The sequence below is a fragment of the Cryptomeria japonica genome, chromosome 3, assembly GCF_030272615.1.
Source record: "Cryptomeria japonica chromosome 3, Sugi_1.0, whole genome shotgun sequence".
NCBI lineage: Eukaryota > Viridiplantae > Streptophyta > Pinopsida > Cupressales > Cupressaceae > Cryptomeria > Cryptomeria japonica.
The window spans coordinates 908,130,068-908,154,892 of record NC_081407.1 but is presented as its reverse complement, the minus strand read 5'-3'; the positions used below and the strand labels follow the sequence as shown (position 1 = coordinate 908,154,892).

Below are 24,825 nucleotides of genomic sequence, written 5' to 3'. Positions count from 1 at the left end.
AATTTGGCCAAGGCATGCATGATGGCCAACATCTCACGATCATAAATAGAATAGCTCCTCTCCACACCACGGAGTTTCCTACTCTCAAAAGCGATGGTGTTCTTCACCTGCATCAATATTGCTCCAACCCCTTCACCCGATGCATCACAATGAAGCTCAAAATGCTTCGTCAAGTATGGTAGAGCTAGAACTGGACATGAAGACATCACCTGCTTGAAATGCTCCAAACACCTTTGTGCTGCCCCTGTCCACATGAAGGCCCCCTTCTTAGTAAGATATGTCAAGGGAACAGCTGTTTGACAAAACCCCTTAAATAACCTCCTATAAAAACCGCATAAGCCAAAGAATCCCTTAAGCTGAGTAAGGTTCGTAGGCGTGGGCCAATCAACAATAGCTCTAATCTTTTCAGGATCTACCGGAACTCCCTTTGCACTGATAATATGACCAAGGTACAAAAGCTCTATCATCCTGAACTCACACTTAGACTCCTTGGCATACAGTGACTCTCTCTCCAAAATAGATAGCACCTCCTCAAGATGTTGCAAATGCTCCTCCCATGTCTTGCTAAAGACCAAAATATCGTCAAAGAAAATCAAAACGAATCTCCTCAATTGCCCTCTGAACACCTGGTTCATGCTACTCTGAAAAGTAGCAGGAGCATTGGTTAGCCCAAATGGCATAACTAGAAACTCGAAATGACCATAGTGACATCGAAAAGCTGTCTTCTCAATGTCCTCTGCCCTCATACTGATTTGATGATACCCTGATCTCAAATCTATCTTTGTGAAGAAGCATGCCCCATGTAGCTCATCTATCAGCTCATCTATCCTTGGAATGGGGTACCTGTTCTTAATGGTTTTCTTGTTCAAGGCCCTGTAGTCAATGCACATGCGCATTGTTCCATCCTTCTTCTTAACCAAAACAACTGCTGAAGCAAAAGGGCTTTTGCTTTGCCTAATGTGCCCCATCTCCAACAACTCCTTGATGGCTTTCTCTATCTCATCCTTGTGTTTCTTTGGATGACGATAGGGCGTGATCATAATGGGCTTAGCCCCCTCTTCTAACTCAATGACGTGCTCTATCCCCCTATCTGGAGGAACGCCATGTGGAATACTGCCAAATACCTTGGCATGTCTATCAAGGATGCCCTGCATATCAGGCGGATGACTCTTAACCTATGGCTCTGGTGATGCTGGCATAATCAAGCACTCCGTTGCCCACTCAACATCATCATGTCTAAACAACCTCTCCATTCTCCTCAAAGAAACTACCCTACAACTGCCATCTGATAATCCTCTGAGTACCACGGTCCTGCCCTCATGCTGGAACCTCATCTCTACTCTCTCCATGTTGAGAGTAAACTCTCTCAACGATGTCATCCAAGTCATCCCTAAGATAACATCATAATCACCCATGTCCACAACATAGAACTCATCCTGGAGCTCGTAACCATCTCCCAATCTAATGCGAAGATTTGTAATCTTCTGTGTGCATAGTAACTTGTGACCACTAGCTACCATGACTCGGAATCCTGAATATTCTTCAGTTTGCCACCCTCTCCTAGCCACTAACTGTGAATCTATGAAATTATGTGTGGCCCCAGTGTCCAACAAAGCAACCACCTTCTGTCCCTGTATGGTGCCACGCACCTTAAAAGTAATTGCCTTTTGAGCACCTGTCAATCTAGCTAGGGACTTCTCATTCTTTGAACCCTCCTCAGTGGCACTGCTCTCACCATCAGACTCTGACTGCTGCTCCTCATCCTTTGACTGTGACTCGTCAGTAGAGAAGTACTCCATCTGGTTGGCCTTAGCCTTCAGAGAACACATGTGAGATAAATCCCACGGTTCCCTACACTGAAAACATAGTTTTTTCCGCCTCAACTCGTTCAGTGTCTCATTGTCTAACCTCTTTGATTCTTTTTTCTGAGGCTGAGAATCCTTATGTAGAGGTTTCTTATCCTTATCTCTCTTGAAGTCTAGATCCTTAGGAGTGAACTTACTCCTAGAAGCGGAAGGTGCAAGATCTCTCGCCTTCCGAATGGCATCGTGCAATGTGGGGGGATCATGTCCCTTCACCCAACCACGAAGAGGCTCTGACAATCCATCCACAAACAGTACAATCAACCTCCCCTCCGAAATGTCTGTAACCAACACCGATAGACTCTAGAAATCTAAGATGTAACTGTCGATAGGACCCCACTGTCTCAATTGGGCTAACTCCTTGAAATGGAGTTCTGGATCCTTCGTATCAAACCTGTCAATCAACCTCTCAATGAACTCTGCATATTTGTCTATCTGGTTATGGCCCAATGTTACCATACCATGGTGCCACCACTCGTGTGCACTCCCATCCAAGTTCAATGCAACATACTTAATCGCATCCTCCTCAAGCATGGGATTAAGCTCGAAATAAGTATCTAATTTCTGGACCCATGTCCGTGCTGAAGCCTTCCCTGTACCATCATAGTATGGAATAGACAACTTTCCCAACTTCTTCCTCATCTCATAATTCTGTTGCCGGTTTCCTCTCATGGGCATATTCTTGAGTCTAACATCCATATATTCCCTGAATGTCATCTCACCTTGTAACTCAGGGCTAGAGTCCCTCCAATCATCCATAGTCATATCTTGAATCTCTTGCTGTGTAGGACCGGCATTATTCTGGGCATTATTCTGGTCATTCTGTCTCGGAGGAAATTGTGGCATTAGTGGTCTCGTAGTAGAAGAACCTGCTCTAGCATATGTTCTAGTTCCCCTGTTAACCGATGCGTCTCCATTGCCTCCATTACCCTGTCCACCTCCCTAGTTAGCATTATTACCCTAATTGGTATTATTTCCTTGGTCGCCATTATTACCTTGGTTGCCATTATTGCCTTGATCTGCTCTCATCAAATGTTGTGTAACGGCTATAGCCATCTGCTGCAATGTAGCCTGGAGCTGCCTCTGACCCCTAGCAAGATCACTGAGCATCTCCCTAGTGCTAGGTTCTCCCCTTTCCCAATCTCTGTCACCCATGGCTGGTGCTGAAAAAGGGTCACCCTCCTCTTCAATCTCTGGTGAATTTTGTAAGTTTGGGATTGATCTGTTTCTCCTCATATAATATTGATGTGCTAGACGCATGAAACCCTAACAGGATGGCAAGAAAAGCAAGCTCTGATACCACTGTAATGGACACCCTAGAATGCGCAAAAACTAAACCAACTGGTGATAGGAATTTAGTCAAACAGTTTGCATCCAACTCCTTATTTCTCCGTTTAATGTTTAAACCTCTTATGGCTTCGGAAATGAAATGTTTGTTTGTTTTTAAGTCTTTGCACAGGTTTAAAATCACATAACATGAACTAGAAGGAAATTACAATAATATGCAACATGAAGATTGAACTACTGCTGATATGATATTATTTCCAGAATTAATAAAGTCAAATACATAGCAGATTTTTCAACTCACTAAATACTCCAGCATTTTTGACATAATGTTCCAACAATGACTTCCCATCTTGCTGCTATAGTAACATGAATAGTGTCGTGCTACATTAACGTGAATAGTGCCACGCTACAGTAGCATGAATAGTGTCATGCTACAGTAACGTGAATAGTGTTGCGCTACAGTATTAATTAGTCTTCAATCAGTCCAATATCTTCATAAAATCATCCCTTCAGAATGGCATAAGCATTGGTCAAGAAGTGAAGAAGGTATGAACAAAACACCAAATCTGCCTGTAGCTAGAGATGCACCCAATCTGCCTGTTAATGAAGCTGATAGCAATGGATTCCAGAGGCCAAACCCCAAGGGAATGACGTCTAGAATGTCACAAGAGAGGATAGACGTCCTCTAATGCCAAGAACGGATCTGCAACTCACACATCAATTTCTTCTCATATGCAACATGCTCAATGAAGCCACAAAAGCTTCCTTTTATTCTTTCTCCAAGGGTCGACCCAACTCACTTGAGCAATGTGGGATAAAAGATGTTCAATATAAAACATATTAAAATATTCACTTATGTCTCCCTTGGGTGCCCCTTTGATTTAGACACATCCCCATAAAATAAATATTAAAGTAACACTTTAATATTTTACAATTAAATTAAATGTTCCTTTAATAACACTTCAGGCATTAAAATATATTAGCAATCGGGCTCCGAATAGCGCGAGTTATAGCTCGTCAGAAAGCTCTCGTCGAGAGTATCAAATCCAATCACCAAAGCTAGCCTCCGTTGTGTCCTGCTGACTTACTAAAAATAGTAAGTATGCCTGAAACTAAGTAAATCAACTCCGTTTTAGCCCAAACTGGAAATGACTAGGCCAAAACACTCCAGGATCCCCTTAAACCCTTTGTTAGCCCTCGGGACCATGTAGAGCTAGGCTAACGCACATACACTTGGTCAACTGCTAAAGTGGGGACATTACAAATGGTTTGTGTCTCTACCATCTTCTTACTTTTCTCCATGCTTCACAGCAACCAATCAGGAATGGTGGACATTTCCATCCCATCATCAAGACACATTTCCCGATCAAGTCCCCTCAATGCAGAGATAACATCATCATCATCCTCCTTGTCCTTGGTCAAATCATAAACACTATTGCCCAAACTAACCTCTAGCTGGACAGTGGGAGATCCCGGCTGCTCTTCATCTTCATGCCGCAATGTTGATGTCCCCATAGTATATAGCTCCTGAATATTCTCTAGCAAAATTACTATGTTGGAGTATTGTTCAAATTCCTTGCTCTTCTCTATCACATCTACCTCCTTCACTGATGGGGAGCTGAGGGGAGACAAAGGAGTGCTAGGATTTTGCTTCCTCTTCTTTATCTACTGACCAACTATCTCCTTCCCCTTTGTCTTGGATTCTTCGAGCATACTCTTCCTTCATTTAGGAGCATGACTCTCCTCATCTACATGAATCCTCACATCACTAATTGTTCTTTGGTCTTCTTCAAGAGAGGGCTCCTCTTGTTTCATTTTCTCATAAGTGAAGACAACGCCCATATCTATCAATCTATTCATTTGTTTGTCTACCTACTCTCTGGAGAAATCAATAGCATCTCTCATAAGCACATTCAAATCTATTACTTCTGGCTGTGACCAATTAGGCAAAAGGACAGATTTCTTCATTTCATTTTCATATTGCGGATGGGTGTGATCACTATCATCCACAATTTGATCCGGAATGAGAAAGAGTTCACGTTTCCTTATGAAATCCACTGAAATCTTGGACCACATCCTCTTCTTTAATACTTGTTCATCCATTAGATTTGCCCCGTAATCCTCAATGTCAACCTTGTGTATGAATCTTTCTTCTCTGATCCTCTCTACATTCTTATGCAGACCAAATATGTCTCTGCTCTTGTAAGTTCCAAGGCGATACAATGCAATCTCATCAATCACTGTACTAGCTGCAACGGTAGTGTGGCACACTTCCAAAGTTTTTCCTATTGCAATAGGAAAAGTCATCCCTATTCTATGCTTCTCCTTCTGGATGAAATCGAATTCCAAAAGTTGTCTCACCACCTCAAGTGGGATCATTGTGTCTGTAGGATACTACTGATGTGTTTTTCATGCACATGCGAACACAGAATAAAATACCTAAAAGGTACCTTATCCTCTCTTGAACAAAGTTCCCGACTGCTGAAGATCTCGCCGAAGGATCAGTCGAGGCAACTCCAAGGTTCTGCTTTGTAGGATCTCTACTCATGGATAAGCTCTTCGCGGTATGATGTGATTTTGCTGGAATCACAAGGGGACTTACACTCGATGACCTGAACGTCTAATTTGCTGGAATCACAAGTCCTATTCACTAACTGGAAGACAAACAAATGGCAAAAGATGCAGGTTCAGGAAGTCTACTCTACTATCTAGGGTGCGAGAAGATGGATGAATGACTAGGTGGAGTCCTACTAGGCTGGGTCTCACCATCAAGTTGAACAATTCAACACCAACTCAGTGCGATCTTCTAAGGGATGCTTCCAATACGTTCAAATCGTACACCATATGACAATGATCACCATTCAAGATAATGCATGAACAATAGACGTGTAACGACTTAAGATTAAGCTCATTTTATGCCAGTTGACCACGCAGGGCGCACTTACCATCAGTAAGAGGCTAGTGGTATGGACTAGACAGATTCCACACAGGTGCATTCAACAATTTTCTTCACTCAATCTAATCATCTATCATCAAAAATGAAGATTCAACAAGAGACCATGCACGTTGCAAAGAAACAACATATTCCACCATATCTTCAATGAAAAGAAGTCTTTACAATTAAGGCAACAATGTCTTGCATTCTCTTCTTAATCTACTCTAATTGCTATTCTACTATTCTGGCTTCTATTACTAACTATTAACTATTAGCTATTATTGACTAACTATTAGCCTTTACAAATGAGGAGCTAGGGCTTATATAGTGCCCACAATACAATTCAATGGCTTAGATCAATTTGAGATCAATGGCCAAGATTTTACATGAAACCCTAATTAGGGTTTGTTACAACAAACTTAATTCTGACCAATGAAATAATTGCATTATTTGGACACGTCCTCTCTGGAATATTCGAACAATGGATAGCCGGGGTAGTGTTGACGTGTATTTTGTACACAATCATACACAGAATAAAATACCTAAGGGTACCTTATCCTCTCTTGAATAAAATCTCTAACTGCTGAAGATATCGCAAGAAGGATCAGTTAGGGTGACTTCAATGTTCTTTTAAGTAGGGTCTCTACTTGTGGATAAGCACCAGTGGCCGTTGTGATTGCTGTTTCATCAAGGGGTCTTATGCCAAATCCGAACTGCAGGAACAGGGTTTCCTAATACTAACAAGCTCTCAAAAAAGATCAAAAGAGTAGGGCTTGCAAGAGATAAAGTCTAATCATTTCCTAAGAATGACTTAATGTGGACGAGACTTGGTAAGATTCTACCAACTTCAATATTGCCATAAAGTAACAACTCAATTGAAATTGATGCGATCTTCTAAGGTAACAAATGATTTTTCAATTCATCAAGGATCATAAGCACTACCACGAAGGCACATGTCCAAGATACAACAATGATTGAAAGTTTAAGTGATTCAAGTTGATCCAGTTGACCACGCAAGGCGTTCCTACAATCAGCAAGAAGCTAGTGGTTTGGAAAGTGAACCTCACCGACGATCAAGTCCAACACTTTGTCCTTCAAATTAAAACACTATTTTGATTGAGAATGATTCAAGAAAACGAACAACCATGAAGATAACCACAAGAATTGCAATAAAACACCATAACTTCAATATTTTATTGATCTCAAAGCCATCATGAACAACAATTGTTTGAAATTCCTTCTTCAAAGCTCAATCTTGCTACAAAATACTTGCTTCTATCAAATTGCTAATCTCTAATCACTAATGCTGACATCTAATCTCTAGTTTCTAGTTACAAAATGAAAAGAAATGAGGGTATATATAGCATCCTCAATTACAATGAACGGTCCAGATCAAAATAAGATCAATGGCCAAGATTATGACACCTAAACCCTAATTAGGGTTTATTACAAATAGCCCCCTTTTTACTGAACAATATTAAATGCATAGCCAAATATTAAATTTGGCACAAAAATCTAGGAGACATAGACCAATGACAATTAAGGTGCCACATCATCTATAACAACCTCTCATCTAGAATCTTATTCCCTTTCCAATGCTCTTTTTTAGCATATGCAATGAATCTAGACACTATTCCTTCGATCTCAGCAATTGGAATCTCGGGAAGATTCTTCATTCGTTCTTCTAAGTGGATGACCTGATCGAAAGCCCTGAGAAGAGCAGCGTCCCATTCAGGTTCAAGTTCCTTGGTCTTCTCAATCAGGAGCATGGTAGCAAACATCTGGTCCCGTTGCTCATCTGTAATAATATTCTCATCTTTGCAAAAGATGACCTTGACTCTATCTTCTAATTCTTGCAAATCCACATCTGTCTCAACTTCGATCCTCCTGCCAAGAATAGTACGTAGTACCTCAAACACTCTGTCCTGGATCGGGTGGATAACCTCCTCAACATGATTACATCTAGTATTGATGTCCTCGAAGAGAACTTCCTTCATCTGGAGTAAAGTCGACCACTGAAGTAAACCATGAGGTCCTCCATCCATTATCTTTTCTTGCACTAGGACCTTCCTTGATGTTTGTCTGATTACTTGCAGGACAGGAATGATAACATCTTTAGTATGAGCAAAGGCAGCTACCGTTATCATCAAGTTGTGGATGACCTCAAGAACTTGAATAGCTCGATGAATGGTCTGCATCATCCTTGTTGCAAATTCAATAGCAACAGTATGGGATTTGTCAATCCATGAGCTCATAAGCTGAACCAAACTCCTGACTCTCTCTGCCTCGCCAACTGATTCGAGGGGAAGTGCCTGCGCAGGAGATACTGCTGGATCCTGACGCCTCAAAGGCTGATTGAGATGGCTAAAGTAGCCTCTCCAAGCACTGACCTCTCGCTCAAGCTTCCTATTCTTTTCCATTTCTTCTCTAAGCTTGTCCTTAAGTGCCTCAAATGAATCAGTGGCATCATCCAACGTCTGCTCGGCTGTGAGTGGACCAAGCTCAAATGTCTCTACATCAAATTCCTCTGCGAGGATCTCACCTTCATACTTGTCCACTGCTGGTGTAGCTATCTGTAATTTCCTAGATCCTGTCTCATCTCTGATCATCTTGGACATCTTAGTGGCTTTCCTCTTTTCTGTCACTCCCTGAGAATTTCCAACAAGGCTCTCTAAATCAATCACATTATCTTCGTCCTCGATCACAATCACCCTTGTTAGTCTCTCCTTTAACCAATCTGGAATGGCAGATCTTGTTTCTCTAACCTGTATCTCATTAGGCAATGTTTCTTCTTCTCTGAGAGGAGATGTTTCTTCGTTTTCTTCCTTATCTTCATGTAGCTCATTAGCTTGGAGAGACCCACTTGGTGACCTTCGAGGTGCCTGTCCTTCTTTATCATTTTGTACCATTGATTCCATAGACTCCTCTATCTCAAATGTCCTCTTCTCAGGCCGAGAAGATGTGCCGGATGAACGATCTCGATTGGCCTCTAGCTTCTTCTTGGAAGATTCTCTTTTCTCAGGTCTCTCTTTCCTCTTCGAGCCTCTTGAATGGGGATTGCCCTCACTTACACTCCGAAGGTTGCCTTCGCTTGCATTTCTGGGATTAGGGTTACCCTCACTTACACTTGCTCCTCCTTCAACTGGTCTCTCTTCCAAAGTGAAAGTCATAGATATGCCTTGCTCTCTCAACTTCTGATGCTGCACATCAACCCATCTGCGAGTACAAGACAAGACTGGAGCCATCAACGCATCTAGATCCACAACCTCGGGTTCATTCCAATCTAGCCTCACTGATTTGCTTTCTCGATCATAAGATGATTGGAGATGTCTGCCACTGTCCTGAGCTTGGTGGCTCCTGAGCTTGGTGGCCACTCTGTAAATTTTGCATTTTCTGATAAAGTCTAAAGGCAATCTAGAATGCATCTTTCTTTTCACTTCCAGGTCATCCAAGAGATTCATCACAAAGTCCTCTATCTGAAACTCATGCTTATATTTTCTTCCGACTGTCTCCTCTATATACCCATATGGATCAAAGCTCTCTCTCAAGGCAAAGAATGAAAATGAATATAAAGCTAACTCTTTCTCTGCATCATCCATGGCTAGAGCATTAGGACATACCTCAACTGAATTCCCTAATATGATAGGCACAGGAACTCCATTTCCATGTCTGTGTCTGAATGCTTTCACATAAGCGGCCAACTGTCTTGTTACCTCAAGTAACACAATTTTGTCTGTCGGATATCTCGGCAACATATAGGGAGGTGAAGGACATCCATGAACTCTAATATATGTAAACTTCTGAAATTGGATGAACCAAGCACCGTACCTCTTTACAAGCTCTTGTGCATCCTGAGATAGCCGATTGTGAATCCCGCCTTGCAATATCCTAGTGATGTTCATCGTGAATGTATCATTGACTAACTTGTAGTTACTTCCTGGCAGATGATGCAAGTGAACATAGGAATCACAAACTCTGACTTCCCCGGGCCTTCTTCCAATCACTCCCCTGTGAGGTAGTCCTGCATACTCAAAGCTCCTGATCAAGGCATATATGATGTATGAACTCATGTGGAAAGACTTGGTAGCCTTCAATCTCCTTAACTGTACGTCCAAGCAATGGCTAATCATTCTAGCCCAATGGATTGTTCCTTTTCCCTGAACTATCACTTGGATGAAGTAGAACATCCACTTCTCAAAATAGAAGGCTTGAAGAGCCCCTGTAACTCGGTTGAGTAATGTTATCAAATCTCTGTACTCCTCCTGGAAGTCGATCCTATGTGGTGTGTTCGGAATCTTGCTCAGGCGAGGACGACTCTTGAGTAACCAGTTCTTATTGATGATGCTTAGGCAAGTGTCTGGATCATCTTCATACATGGACCTGGCTCCTTCTAAGCTTTTATAAATCATATCTTTATGTTCTGGCAAGTGAAGAGCTTCACTGATAGCTTCCTCTGAAAGATAAGCAAAAGTGTCTCCTTCCTTGGACACTATCGATCTGGACTGTGGATCATAGTGGCGAGCACACTCGATCATCAACTCATGGCACTGGATTGCTGGAGGGAAGCCGGCCGCCTTAATGATACCACTTTCAATTATTCTCCTTGCGACAGGTGACGGCTTGCCAATGTAAGGGACCTCTCAAAACTTCTTCGTACTGAAGTTTCCCAGGTTGGTATCTCCAATGTTGCTCCACTTCGACACGATCTTGGTCTCCAACTCTTCGTTCTTCTGATCTTCCTTCATGAGAGCTGGACGACTGGTGGATGCTCCCGCCTTCGGGGTCGCCATCGTAACACCTACACAACATTTCATAATAAGAAATAGATTTTGCAATGTATAAACACAGATTAGATTAGAGATTGAATTTAGGAAACTTCATGATAAGTCTTTGAGTTATCATTTCCTAAATTCGATTGAGCTACAGGAAATTCAAAATTTCAAAATTCAAAATTTAAGATCAATATTCAAAATTCAAGACAAGGGAAGACTTCGCCATACCTCACTTGAGAGCTAACTCTAAAAAATGCAAAATAAGGAAATCGCCTAGGCAAAAATCGAAATTTGAAGTATCAATGCGATCCTCCTCTAGCAAAGGCGCCTTCCTTGTTAGCTTCGCCAACTTGTGGGGTCTTCAACGTCTTGATGGCAAATTCGCTCCACTTGAACACAAACCAAGTTCGCACTCCCCTTTGAATGGAAATTTCGCACCTCTCCTTGATGAAATTCGCACCTTGTAATTCTCTTCTCCAAATCGCATGCAAAGGATGATTGAATGATGTTTTAAAATGCCATATCACACCCCCTTTATATAAGCGCTTACCTCCTCAATTACCTCTAGGCCGACTTTTGGAAATAAGGCGAAATAAAAACAAATTTTAAATAAAAATCAAGGCCGACCTTTTTAAATATGGAAAATAAAACCCAAGCGCCCCAATTTATTTATTTAAAATAATAATTAATTAATTTAATGCCTTCGTATTTAATAGTTTCGATTTTTAAAGGCAAAATTAATTAATTAAATGTCTTGTGCGCATATATTAAATGCCCATTTTATCGAAATTTAGCATTTGAAATAATTTGAAAATGATGTTAGCGCCAAAACATGGGAGATGTAAGGGGTATAAACCACATCGCTCTGGTCCCTGGGAGAGGGACAGGAGCGATCTAGCATTTACTCCTTGGTCTTCGCTTCTTTAATCACCACTTTGCATCACAAGGCAAGTAACCATTTTATCCTTTCATTCCACGCGTACTTTACTTGTCCTTTACAAGGTAAATTTGATATTCAAGTGAAATCGCCCTGGTCCCTTGGTGAGGGACAGGAGCGATCTTTGAATTCTAGCTCAAATTTGTCATCTTTTAACCTTAACTCTTTGTTCATCACCTTTCAAATGACATTTCGGATAAGACTTCAGTCACTTCACAAGGCAAAATTAGGCCATTTCCAATGCCTGGGATCAATTATCAAAATTTCCAAAATTTGGCCAAAATCACTCAAACAAAATTTCAAAATTCCATCATCAACACTTAGGCAAAAATTCAGACTTGCATTCAAAATTCCGACTGAACCTAGATAGACTTACTTGACCCCTTGACAACTTACCTTACTTCAAAATTGCATCTTACGAGAGGAAGCTCAATAATCTTCAAAATGGGCTGGACTCTGGCTTAAAATCATCGAAACGGAAACCCAAAGGCTTAACCCTGGTCCAGACGACTGACTCACTAACCCAAAACCCTAAAAGCAGAGAGAGAAACAGGCAAAACCAAGCAAAAAGAGGGGGGGTCCCCATTTTAATGGGGCGATGTGTGAAATGGTCACAACATCTTGTTGACGTGTATTTTGTACACAATCATACACAGAATAAAATACCCAAGGGTACCTTATCCTCTCTTGAATAAAGCCTCCGAATGCTGAAGATGTCGCAAAAAGGATCAATCGGGATGACTTCAAGGTTCTTGTATGTAGGGTCTCTACGTGTGGATAAGCTCTTTGTGGTATGATGTGATTTGCTGGAATCACAAGGGGACTTACACTTGATGCTTGAACTTCTGATTTGCTTTGAATATTGCTGGAACACAGGCTCTTACTAGCTTAGACTTGAAAAAAAAAGGAAAAAAGATGAGGGCGAGGAAAAGATCTAATCCTAACACTAAGAATGTAGGAGCAATGATTGATCTTTGATGAAATTCTAACTAAGTCTTGTTTTGACATCTCAGGACCATCTCCACAAGGTTAGTGCGATCTTCGAAGGAAAGCTTTATGATGTTCAAATCATCATTGCAGGCATAGACACCATCAGGTTGATGCATATCAATGAAGAAGCGACAATTTAAGCTTAAGCTGAATGATTCCAGTTGACTACGCAAGGCAAGTCTGCAATCAACAAACTGCTAGTAGTATGGATATACGAATTCCACCATCAATCAAGCACATTTCTTCCACTCATCTAATAACATGAAATTAAATATGAGAAGTATAAAGACCACGCAAATTGTCGAATCGACCCATAAATTTCACCATTTCTTCAATGAAGTTACAAGTCTTTTACAACAACATCTTGGCAACAATCTTTGCCTTCTCTCTCTACTCTACTCTAATTGCTATTCTAATACTTCCAACTGCTTACTAACTATTCTAACTCTTTCTATCCCCTTTACAAAATAAAATGTCAGGGCTTATATAGTACTCTCAATACAATTCGATGGCTTAGATCAATTTGAGATCAATGGCCAAGATTCAACAATGAAAACCCTAATTAGGGTTTGTTACAACCATTACATAACATTTAATGCTTGACCAATGATATAATTGTATTGCTTGGACACATGTCCTCTCTGAAAAAATCGACCAATGGATAGCCGGGGTAGGTACATCGGAGTTTGTGCCACCTTCCATGAGTTAGGTACATTGAATCTGGAAATGCTGAGGTGGACCACACTGACTGGAGAAGTGATGACTAGGATGCCACCTCGTCTGACACTTGTAACTTGGTAAATATTCAACTTGATGTTGTTGAGAAGCTAGCTTTAATTAATTCATCTGGTACTATCTGCTTCTTCAACGAACCCTTTGCTTTGACTTCTTGTGTCCTTGATGTGCAGGACGATTGATGTACCTCGCCTTGGAATACTGGATTGGAGAAGTCGCCCTTGATGACGTTAGTCCAAAGAAGGCCGTCCTTGTTGATGCTAGGCTGGAGGAGGTTGCCCTTGTCCTCGCTTGATAGTCCTTGTCCTTGCTTGATTGTCCTTGAGGAGAGTCTTCCGACTTGTAGATCTTTCGAGCTTGGAGTCGCCATCTTGATACCTACACAACATTTCATAATAAGTAATAGATTTTGCAATGTATAAACATAGATTAGATTAAAGATTGAATTTAGGAAACTTCATAATAAGTCTTTGAGTTATCATTTCCTAAATACGATTGAGCTACTGGAAATTCAAAATTTCAAAATTCAAAATTCAAGATTAAGGCTAGGACGACTTTTGAAATTCAAAAATAAGAACAAAGAGGACTTCGCCATACCTCACTTGAGAGCTAACTTAACAAAAGATGCTAAAATTATGAAATTCGCTAGGCAAAAACGAAGATTGAAGTATTCAACGTGATCCTCCTCTAGCAAAGGCGCCTTTCTTGTCAACTCCACCAACTTTGGGGTCTTCCAACGCCTTGAGGGCAAATGCGCTCCACTTGAACACAATTCGCACTCCTCTTGATGAGATTTCGCACTCCTCCTTGTCTTCCAAATCGCATGCAAATGAATAATTAAAAGATGATTTAAAATGCCATATCACACCCCCTTTATATAAGCGCTTACCTCTTCAATCCCCCATAGGCCGACTTTTGAAAATAGGCAAATAAAAAATAAATTTCAAATAAAAATGGAGGCCGACTTTGTAAAATATAGAAAATAAAACCCAAGCGCTCCAATTTTATTTAGATTAATTGATTAAAATGCCTTTATAATTAATTATTTCGATTTTTAAAAGGCAAAATTAAAATTAAATTAATCAATTAAATGCCTTGTGTGCACCTATTAAATGCCGATTTTTAAAAAATATCAAGGTTCATCGAAATTTAGCATTTAAATGCATTTGAAAATGATGTTGGCGCCTAAACATGGGAGATATAAGGGATACAAACCACATCGCTCTGGTCCCTGGGAGAGGGACAAGAGCGCCTTAGCATTTTGTTCTTGAATTTCTCGCTTTTTACGTTCAAAGTCACTTCCTCTACGTTGAAACTGGCATTTTAAATAGGAACCTTGAGCTTGATTGATTCAATGTTTTGAAATGAATGCCTCCTAGACCATTTTCGCTCTGGTCCCTGACTGAGGGACAGGAGCGATCTTGACATTCTAGCTAAAATTTGTCATCTTTTAACCTTAACTCCTTGTTCATCACCTTTCAAATGACATTTTCAACCTTGTGTAACTTTGCTTTGATGTGATCTTTGGAAGAAAATGATTGATTTTATGAATATCGCCCTGGTCCTTGACTGAAGGACAGGAGCGAACTTGCCTCTTTGCTCAAGTTGGTCACCTTTTGATGTTTGGTTCCTTGCTTATCATCTTCTCAAAAACATTTTCGACCTTGTATAACTTTGCCTTGGCGTGGTTTTTGGAAGGGATGATGGTCTTCATAGAAATCGCTCTGGTCCTTGACTGAAGGACAGGAGAGAACCTTTGTTCCTTGGGCTAATCCTTGTTCTTATCAACTTTCGATTGTCTTCAAAGTATAAAATGGTGTCTCTTACTCCTTCTTGAACGTTTGAAATGGAAGTGACATCTCAAAATTAAGTATACTTGGACAGTTCGCTCTGGTCCCTAGGAGAGGGACAGGAGCGAACTTGGGTAATTTCATCACTTTTCATGGTCCTTGCAACTTTGTTCTTCTTCGAAGCGTTCCAAACATCATCGCCCCCTTGTACCTTGGCCTGGATTTATTAAAATTCGAAGGGGAAGTCTAAATAACCAAGATTTCGCCCTGGTCCTTGACTGAAGGACAGGAGCGAACTTTCATTTGTGGGCTCAATCATTCTTTGCCAATGTTTAAAACTATCTTCAATGGATCCGCTATGCTCCCCTTCACTCATCTTTGACATGGAATTTGCTTCAAATTGGTGAGAAATTTGTCTTAGGAAGAAATCGCTCTGGTCCCTTGGAGAGGGACAGGAGCGCCTAGGACAAAATAGGCTTCACTGGGGTCTTGCACTCTTCAAAATTATATTCAATAGATTCGTTACGCCTCCTTTTACTTGCCTCAAACTTAAAAAACGCATTTCACTTCGCCAAAACTTGTCTTATAAGAAAATCGCTCTGGTCCCTGAGAGAGGGACGGGAGCTATCATTAAAATTCGCCCTGGTCCCTGGGAGAGGGACAGGAGCGATTTTGCTTCTAGGGCCAATTTTCTCCTTCGAGGTGCAACCAAATTATATTCAATGAGTATTTGAACTCTCTATCAGGACAATTTTAATGGAATATGACATTTCCTTCTATCTTTCTTCTTTCTTATACTTTAAGTTATATTCCATATATACTTTCAGGATGTTTGAGAGTGGTTTCAGACCTCCAGGAGTTATATAGCAAAATCTAGTTTTTTGAGGTTTTTCAGTTTCCAGACTTAGTCAAATTTCAGGATCAGGACATTCCAGACTTAGCCAAATTTCAGGATCAGGACTTTCAGACTTAGCCAAATTTTCAGGACATGCTATCCTATTGATCTCCCCGACAACACTCAAAATGCAAAGGCTAACTAACAAAACCCTAAAAAAACAAAAAAACAAGGGTCCCCATTTGCAATGGGGCGATGTGTGAAAACGTCACAACAGGTAGGTACATCAAAGTTAGTGCCATCTTTGATGAGTTAGGTACATTGAATCTGGACATGCCGAAGTGGACCAACCCGACTGGAGGAGTGATGACTGGGATGCCACCTTGTCCTTCCTTCAAATCTTGGACTGGAAGAGGTCGTCCTTGATGAGGCTGGGCTGGAGAAGGTCGTCCTTGTTGATGCTGGGCTGGAGAAGGGTGTCCTTGTCCTGGCCTGGTCTTCTTTCATCTACCAAAACAAACCAAGAGATGATTAAGGACACATGATAAATTCATTTCAACATAGCATTTTCAACTTAAATCATCAACAAAAAGATATTAACATGAAACTTGCCCAAGATTTTCTCCAGGAACAGACCCTATAATAATTTCGCCCTCGACCCTTTGGAAGGGTCAGGAGCGAAATTCCAACTTTAGCTCAAAATTCACATTTTTGAAGGTCAAACATCTTTCCAAGGTATTCCAAATACTTTTTCTCACCCTAGTCCAGGCCTGACTTAGTACAAAATTTGGAGAAAAGGATGGTTTTAGTGTTTTTCGCTCTGGACCCTTTGGAAGGGTCAGGAGCGAAAATCTTGTTTTAGGGCTATTTCACCATCCTTTCAACTTCAAATCACCTCCAAGACTTAGAACACCTTGCCTCACTCCTCTCCAGGTCATAAAAAACCAAAATCTTGACTTGATTTGCAAGGAAAAAGGGTGATCTTAAGAATTTCGCTCTGGACCCTTTGGAAGGGTCAGGAGCGAAATTCTCATTTGGCTTCAAAATTTGCATTCTTGGCGACCAAAATTCACTCTAAGGCAATCCAAATGACTTCTCTCACCCTTGTCCAGGTTTGACTTTGCTCAAATTTTGGAAGAAAAGATGGTTTTTAGGATTTTCGCTCTGGACCCTTTGGAAGGGTCAGGAGCGAAAATCATTTTTAGGCTCAATTCCTCCATCTTTCATGGTTTCTAGCAACTTAAAGTCACTATCAGGGGCAACTTCTCCTTGATTTTACCTTAGCCCACACTTGATCTAGCAAAAAATTGATAGCAAAGAGAGGTTTTGAGAAAATTCGCTCTGGACCCTTTGGAAGGGTCAAGAGCGAAAATCTTATTCTTGACCCAAAATCATCATTCTTTCAACTTGAAACTTCTTTGCAAGGTAGAATCTCATCCTTCATTGCCCTAGGAACAAGGTTTCATGTCCAAGAAAGGTTAAAAAGTAGGCTTATAAGGAATTTTGCTCTGGACCCTTTGGAAGGGTCAAGAGCGAAATTTCCTTTCCTGGCTAAAATCCTTCATTTTCACAACTTCCAAACACTCTCAAAGGCAAGATCATGTCCATTTCCCCTTTCAACATGCTTTGGACATCACAATTTGGTCAAATAGGGAAGGAAATGAGGTCTAGGAGGATTTTCGCTCTGGACCCTTTGGAAGGGTCAGGAGCGAAAATCATGATTTGGGCTTGATTCTTCCTTTTTCCAAGTCAAAATCACCTCAAGAGGTAACTAAACATCATCCTTCACCCAAGGGATAAGGTCTTAAGCCAAAACAAGGTCAAAAGAATAGGCTTGCAAGGAATTTCACTCTGGACCCTTTGGAAGGGTCAGGAGCGAAATTCACCTTCTTGGCTAAAATCCTTCATTTTTTCAAGGCTTTCAAACATTTCCAACGTCCAAACATGTCTACTCTTCCCTTAAAAATGCCTTGCAAATCAAAATTTGGTCAAATAAGGTAAGAAATGAGTCTTAGGTTGATTTTCGCTCTAGACCCTTTGGAAGGGTCAGGAGCGAAAATCTTGATTTAGGCTTTAATTGCTCATTTTTCAAACTTCAATCTTCTCCTAGAGGCAAATATAGATTATTTTCCACTTGAGGAACCAGGTTTTAAGCCCATTCAAGGTAGCAAATGAGGATTATAGTGAATTTCGCTCTATTCTTGGCTAAAATCTTCATCTCACCTCCTAAGGTCAGAACATGTCATTTCCTTCCCAAATTCGCCCATGGAACAAGGTTGGTATCCAAAACAAGGGAGCAAATGATGCTTATGAAGAATTTCGCTATGGACCCTTTGGAAGGGTCAGGAGCGAAATTCCTATTTTTGGACAAGATCCTCACTTTTCAAAACACTTCTCAAGGCAAGAACACATCAAGACTCACACACAATGCCTAATAAACCAACGCCCATCCAAAACAAGGAAGGAAAATGAGGGTTATAAGGATTTTCGCTCTGGACCCTTTGGAAGGGTCAGGAGAGAAATTCCTCTCCCAGGCTAGAATCCATCATCCCAAAGTCTAAAATCTCCTCTCCAAGGCAAAGTTGCATCAAACCTTCTCAATTATGCCTCAAAAGTCTACAAACTTGGTCAAGCTAAGGAGAAAAATAGAGGAAATATGAATTTCGCTCTGGACCCTTTGGAAGGGTTAGGAGCGAAATTCACCTTAGGCCATGATCCTGACTTCATTTTTTCGCATTTCTTCATTCAAACAAGTGCTTTTGCCTTCATTCAAGCCTAGGAATGCATTAGTTCTAGGTTTTGGTCAAAGTAGAATGTCTTATGGAGAATTTCGCTTTGGACCCTTTGGAAGGGGCGAAATTCGCTTTGGACCCTTTGGAAGGGTCAGGAGCGAAATTTGACATTTTGGACTCTCCGTCAGGATCATTTTATGGAATATAACATTTAAGTATAAGAGAGAGTGGTTTCGGACCTCCAGGAGTTATATTGCAAAATCTAGTTTTTGCAGGATTCTTCACTTTTCAAGACTTAGTCAAATTTCAGGATCAGGACATTCCGGACTTAGCCAATTTCAGGATCAGGGCATTCCAGACTTAGCCAAATTTCAAGACATTTGAAGATCAGGATGACATTCCAGACTTCATCACTCACCAACTCGACCTAACTCAGACCTTCAAGAATGATACCCACTCACAAAGCAAGACACAATTAGCAACAAGAGCAAAACCAAGCCCTAAGGAAGACTCTCAAAGAAATCCTAACCTGGAGCACCTGCTGACTCCCCTAGCTCAAGCAAAGCCTACCATCCTATTGATCCCCTGGCGACACTCAAAATGCAAAGGCTAACAGACAAACCCTAAACACCTAGAAAGCAAACCCCAGAAAGTAAAAAAAGTAGGGGTCCCCATTTGCAATGGGGCGATGTGTGAATACGTCACAACAGATACCTAGGAAGTTTGTATGGTTCGATTTTGAATCCCTAAATCCTTAGGTATGTGAATGTGGGAAACTGTACATACCACGATCCATATTGTGCAACTAATTTTGTTGCTGTCTTAGACAACCTCTTGTGGATTCCGCCTTGCAACATCCTTGTAATAAACATGGTGAAAGCATCATTCACCCTCCTGTAGTCTTCAATTCTATGCATATCAAGTTGTGGATAGCATTCATAACTTCTATATTGTCGTGGTCCATTCCTGACTTCACCCTTGCATATTAATCCCTTGTATGTCACAAATCTTACATGTATGTATACAAGGAATGAAGTCATGCTAAATGACTTAGTCTTCTCCACATTCCTTAATTGAAAATCCAGATTGTCACTAATAATCTTCGCCCAATTGATCATTGTTCCTCTTGTACAATCCTGGATAAAGTAGAACATCCATCCTCCAAACAAGGCACCCTGTGGCATCTGCATCACTCGATTGAGTAGGAATATCAAGTCACTATATTCCTCTTTGAAATTTGTACACATAAGTGTCTTTGGCGCCTTGGAATGATGAGGCCTTGGCTCAATCATCCATTCCTTGTTCACAATAGTCTTGCATGCATCCGCCTTCAAATTGTATTTTGCTTCGTATTCATCCTTCGCTCTTTCCTTCATATCTGCACTACGAGGAATTCTAAACACTTACAGTAATTGCATCCTCAACAAGGTAGGCAATGGTTATCCCTTTGGGAGTCTGAATCATCCTGGTAAGTGGATCATAATGTCTTGCGCATTCTAGAATAAGCTCGCTACACTGTATGGACTGAGGAAATCAGCATGATATATGCCACTCTTCATGATATTAGCGTATATGTAGGAGAAGGAAGCTGGTTCTACGCTCCGAACATCCTCTATCGCATCCACTCCATATTCAAGAACTTCATGTTCGTGTCTGTGATTCCTTTCCATTAGGAGGACAATTGGGAATCCCGATAGAGTTCCTCTTGGACTATCTTCAACTGCTCCTTCTGAGCTCCAATCCCTTTTTTAGACATGGTACCTGTATGAAACTCGAAGTCAATAACTTGGAAAAATTATCCGGATAACTTATTTTCAGAATTGAATAAGTTCTGATTTTTCATGATTTGGGCAAATTTAAGAAGAAAAATCAGAAATTCTATCTATATTCTTCACAAATTCTGAAAATAAGATGGAAATTAGATAAAAATTTGGTGAGAAACCCTCATAAAACCTTCACTTTCAGACCTATATAAGGTCTGATATAAAAATTAAGTCTGAAGACACTTTGTATACTCAGAAAATTATCAAAAATGAAGTCAAAAGAGTATACCAAAACTTGGAAATGCTCAGAAAGGGTGTAAAAAGTCTGATTTTTCACTCTTAGACGTCTGAAGACACCCTTCCAAACTCAATAATGGCTATCCAATGTCTAAAGACAACCTGCAACATTCATAAATCAGTCACTTGACGAGGTTGCAGCCATGTAGAATGTTCATATTGGATGAAATTTACCTTCCCAATGTGAGAATGGCCAAATCTGGGCAAGAATAAATGGCTGGTAAAAACAAATAAGTCTGAAGATAGGTCTGAAAATGGAGTTTCAGGCTTGCACCAACGATGGCACACTCAGAAAATGACCACAAATCACTCTGAAAATGATCCCCTAACAAGATCACCTAAGTGTGAAGGGTTGGAAATGAAGCTCCAAGTCTGAAGACAAACTGAAAATAAAGCTTCAGTCCTGCAACAACAATGGTGGACTCCGAAATGTGCCTCCAAAATGCTCCCAAAATGATCTTTCAATGAAATCACCTAAGCGGGAGTTGGCTGGGAATAAAAGATTAAGTCTGAAAACTAAGTTTCCAGCCAACAATGGAATTAAGATAGCTTCCAGCAATGGTGGAAAGTGCAGGTCTGAGTGCACTCACAGCCTTCTAACATCAATGGCGCCCAGAAAATTCAAGAAAATCACCCCAAAATATGGACGAATCCACCTCTCAAACAAAATCGCCAAACTCCCAAGGTGGTGCCACTTCACCAAAATCGCCCAATGTGGTCAAAATGACCACCAAACTTGCAGTGCCTGGGAATAGCTGTGCAGAAACCGCCCTTTAACTTGCAACTCCAGCTCAAATGGTGTCCAATGGACACTTAACCAAAATCACCTAGCTGGAAAAAAAAAACTCTTCAATCACCCTTTTAGCTGCCTTCAATCAATCACATCAGCAAATATAATAATATTTTAATGTTGGGCAGGCACTTTTAAACCTGTTTTCACCTTGATGTTTCACCACACAAGCAACATGGGATAAAACATTGCCTTTATAGCCTGCCTGGGAAAATCAATTTGCATCTAGAAAAATATTAATTATCAAATGATCATTGCAAATCATTAAATAATTGTTTTTGATAATTAAATAATCGTTGTCAAATGCAAAAACAATTAAATTTGGGCCAACTTGCATCATATTTATTTCATTTTCATCAAATTTATTTCATTTTCATCAAATTTGGCCACCTAGAAGAAAATCGCCCCATGTCTAGATAAAAATCTAGATGAAAATTCGTCAAAAAACATCTTAATAGCTCTTTGGGGGAAAACTGACCTCCTTTCGGATAAAATTCCGGATCAAAAATCATAATAACTCATCAAAAATACCACTAGGGGAAAATCGATTCCCATCTGGACTCCAAAAATCACTTCATTCTTCTCTGTAAGTCCAAAAATTCACTTTTGGGGAAAATCGATACCCACCTGGATGATTTTCCAGATCGAAAAATTCATCACAAGTCATACTTGGGGAAATTTGCCATTCATCACGACAATCATCCGCACAAAATCCATCAAACTTGTCCACAAACTTAGGGGAAAAATCGACCTTCATCAAGATAGGAAATTTTATCCAGATCAAATTCATTTGCATTCTAGGGAAAAACATTGGTCAACAGGAATATCTCCAACACTTAGTCAAAATTTTAGCCTCCTAGTGGAAAACCGCCCTCCATCAGGATTTTGAGTGGGGAATAATCATGGGTCATCGGAAACTTGGGGGAAAAGCACCCCTCATCAAGATTTTTGACCTTTAGACCACTAAAACATAGATTTTCATCAGGAATTTAATGATTTCCCCACTCAAAAACATGTGGACACTTTAAATTCATCATTCTGCATCGGGACTTAGCCAAATTTATCAAAATTTGGGCGATAAAATAGGCATTCCATCGGGATAAAGTGCAAATTTGACTTGAATAACCTCCTAGGAGTAAGAAAATAACCCCTAAAGGACCTCTTAACACTTGGGCACAAAAATATCTCCAACTTAGACACATTAAACTTAATCACGCTCAAAAGCCCCCACTTGACAAAATTAAGATCATCTAGACATTTGACATTTTACACACACTTGATCCTATTCAAAATTCAAAAACCCTAATAGCACTTAGGCATGATCACATTTCAAAATTCGAGACTTGGACACTGGGAAGCTCAAAATTGTTGTCTAACACCAATACCCTAAACTAACAAGACGCGAAAAGCAGGAAAGAGGGCGTCCCTGTTTGCAACGGGGCGATGTGTGAAAAGGTCACAACACGTCCCTTAATGGTCATTCTACTAACTACCACATTTGTCTCGAAATTTTACAACCAATTGATACAACCCATGACCTTCAATGTCAACCGTGCCATTAAATCTTTGGCTGCCTTCCAACATGATGTTGGGTAACGAAGGCATCCCTCCCACTATCCAGAGACATGGAAACAGAGATCATCTTGTCAGAAACCTTTGTTTTTTATTGATAAAAAATCAACAAAAAAACTAAAAACCTAAGATTTTGTCCAAAAATCGTCAAAAGAAAGTTGTTGTAAGAATGCACCACGATTTTGTGGAAAAATCATCAAACCCTCGATGCGATGCTGAAATCACACACGATTTTGTGAAAAACTTGGCAAAAACCTTTGTTTTGTGGAAAAACGGTAAAAAACCTTCGGTTTGTGGAAAAACAGTAAAAACCTACAATTTACAAAAAATTGTCAAAAAACAGCAAAAGAAGACCATAATTTTAAGAAAAAAGTCATGAAAAAAACTGGTCAAGATATTTTTGGAAAAGAATCATAAAACAACTACCAACAAAGAACCCTTCATTTCCGCAAAAATCCTTAGGTCGACAAGAACATGCTGGAAACCCTTGCAGAAACAACAATTTTTGTATAAACAAATCGTCCAAAAACTTCTGAAAATGATTCAGGTAAACCATGAATTTTTATTCAAAACAAATCTGCCAAAAAACCCCATGATTTTTGTTTTAAAAAAACCGATAAAAAAACTTGCAGAGGTAAATGGACCATGAGTTTTTTTATTAAAAAATTCGCCAAAAAAGAACCTATGCTTTGATACCATGAAATAATAATTGATTGTTCGATATTAACAAAAGAGACGAAAGCTCCTTATATAGGGAGTACAAGCGATGTTTCTATATAAGAAACAATAAAAAATGAAAGACAAAGAAAACTTCCTAGAGACCTAACTAGATGATGGGGGACGGAAAGGAAACTTCATAAAACTAACTAGATGACCATTACACGTTATATATGTGATATCCCCTATGGGATCTTCCCTCAAATTATCCTAATTTGCCCTAAGTAGGGTTTGGAATAATGATTTTTTGGTTTGACATTGTTGTATTAGTTCTTAATCTGGAACCTACAATCAGCTTTGTACACCAATTTCCAATAAACATATTGTTCAACAATGTACACAGCTAAATTCCTTATCTATAATATTCCATTAATGTCTCTGGAACTTCATCTAATCAGCCCATCACTATTAGGAAGTCTGTGGAAGATCATACAGGGCTCCTTAGAGCCTATCCAACAAATTCAGGGTATGGAAAGTACTGCCATTTGTTACCTCCTGCTTAACTCATTGGAGTTCAGGGGTACGGAGATACCTCCACCAACCGGCCCTACTTAACCCAAAATGGATCCTCTTGCTGTCTGCTCTTCTTGTATGTACTTATCATCCCCTTCACAATGGGATGTCTGATTGGTTGTAGTTCTGTAGGTCTGAGGGTACAGAATGCCTTCAATCTCTTATAATCCTATACCATATTCCTTCCCTCTGAATTGGTAGACACTGTTCTTTAAGTCCTTCCCATTGGTGGTGTCTCCTCCCAAATGGCAACTGTTTGACAAGGATGTGTCCCTTGGCCATCAAATTTCCCTTCATA

At 40.2% G+C, this 24,825-nt stretch overlaps 1 protein-coding gene across 2 annotated transcripts in view; it reads right to left on the bottom strand.

Moving 5' to 3' along the window:
• Nucleotides 1–24,825, bottom strand: part of LOC131067014 (uncharacterized) — a 132,593-nt gene that overhangs the window by 42,357 nt on the left and 65,411 nt on the right. The gene's annotated exons all lie outside the window — the stretch shown is intronic.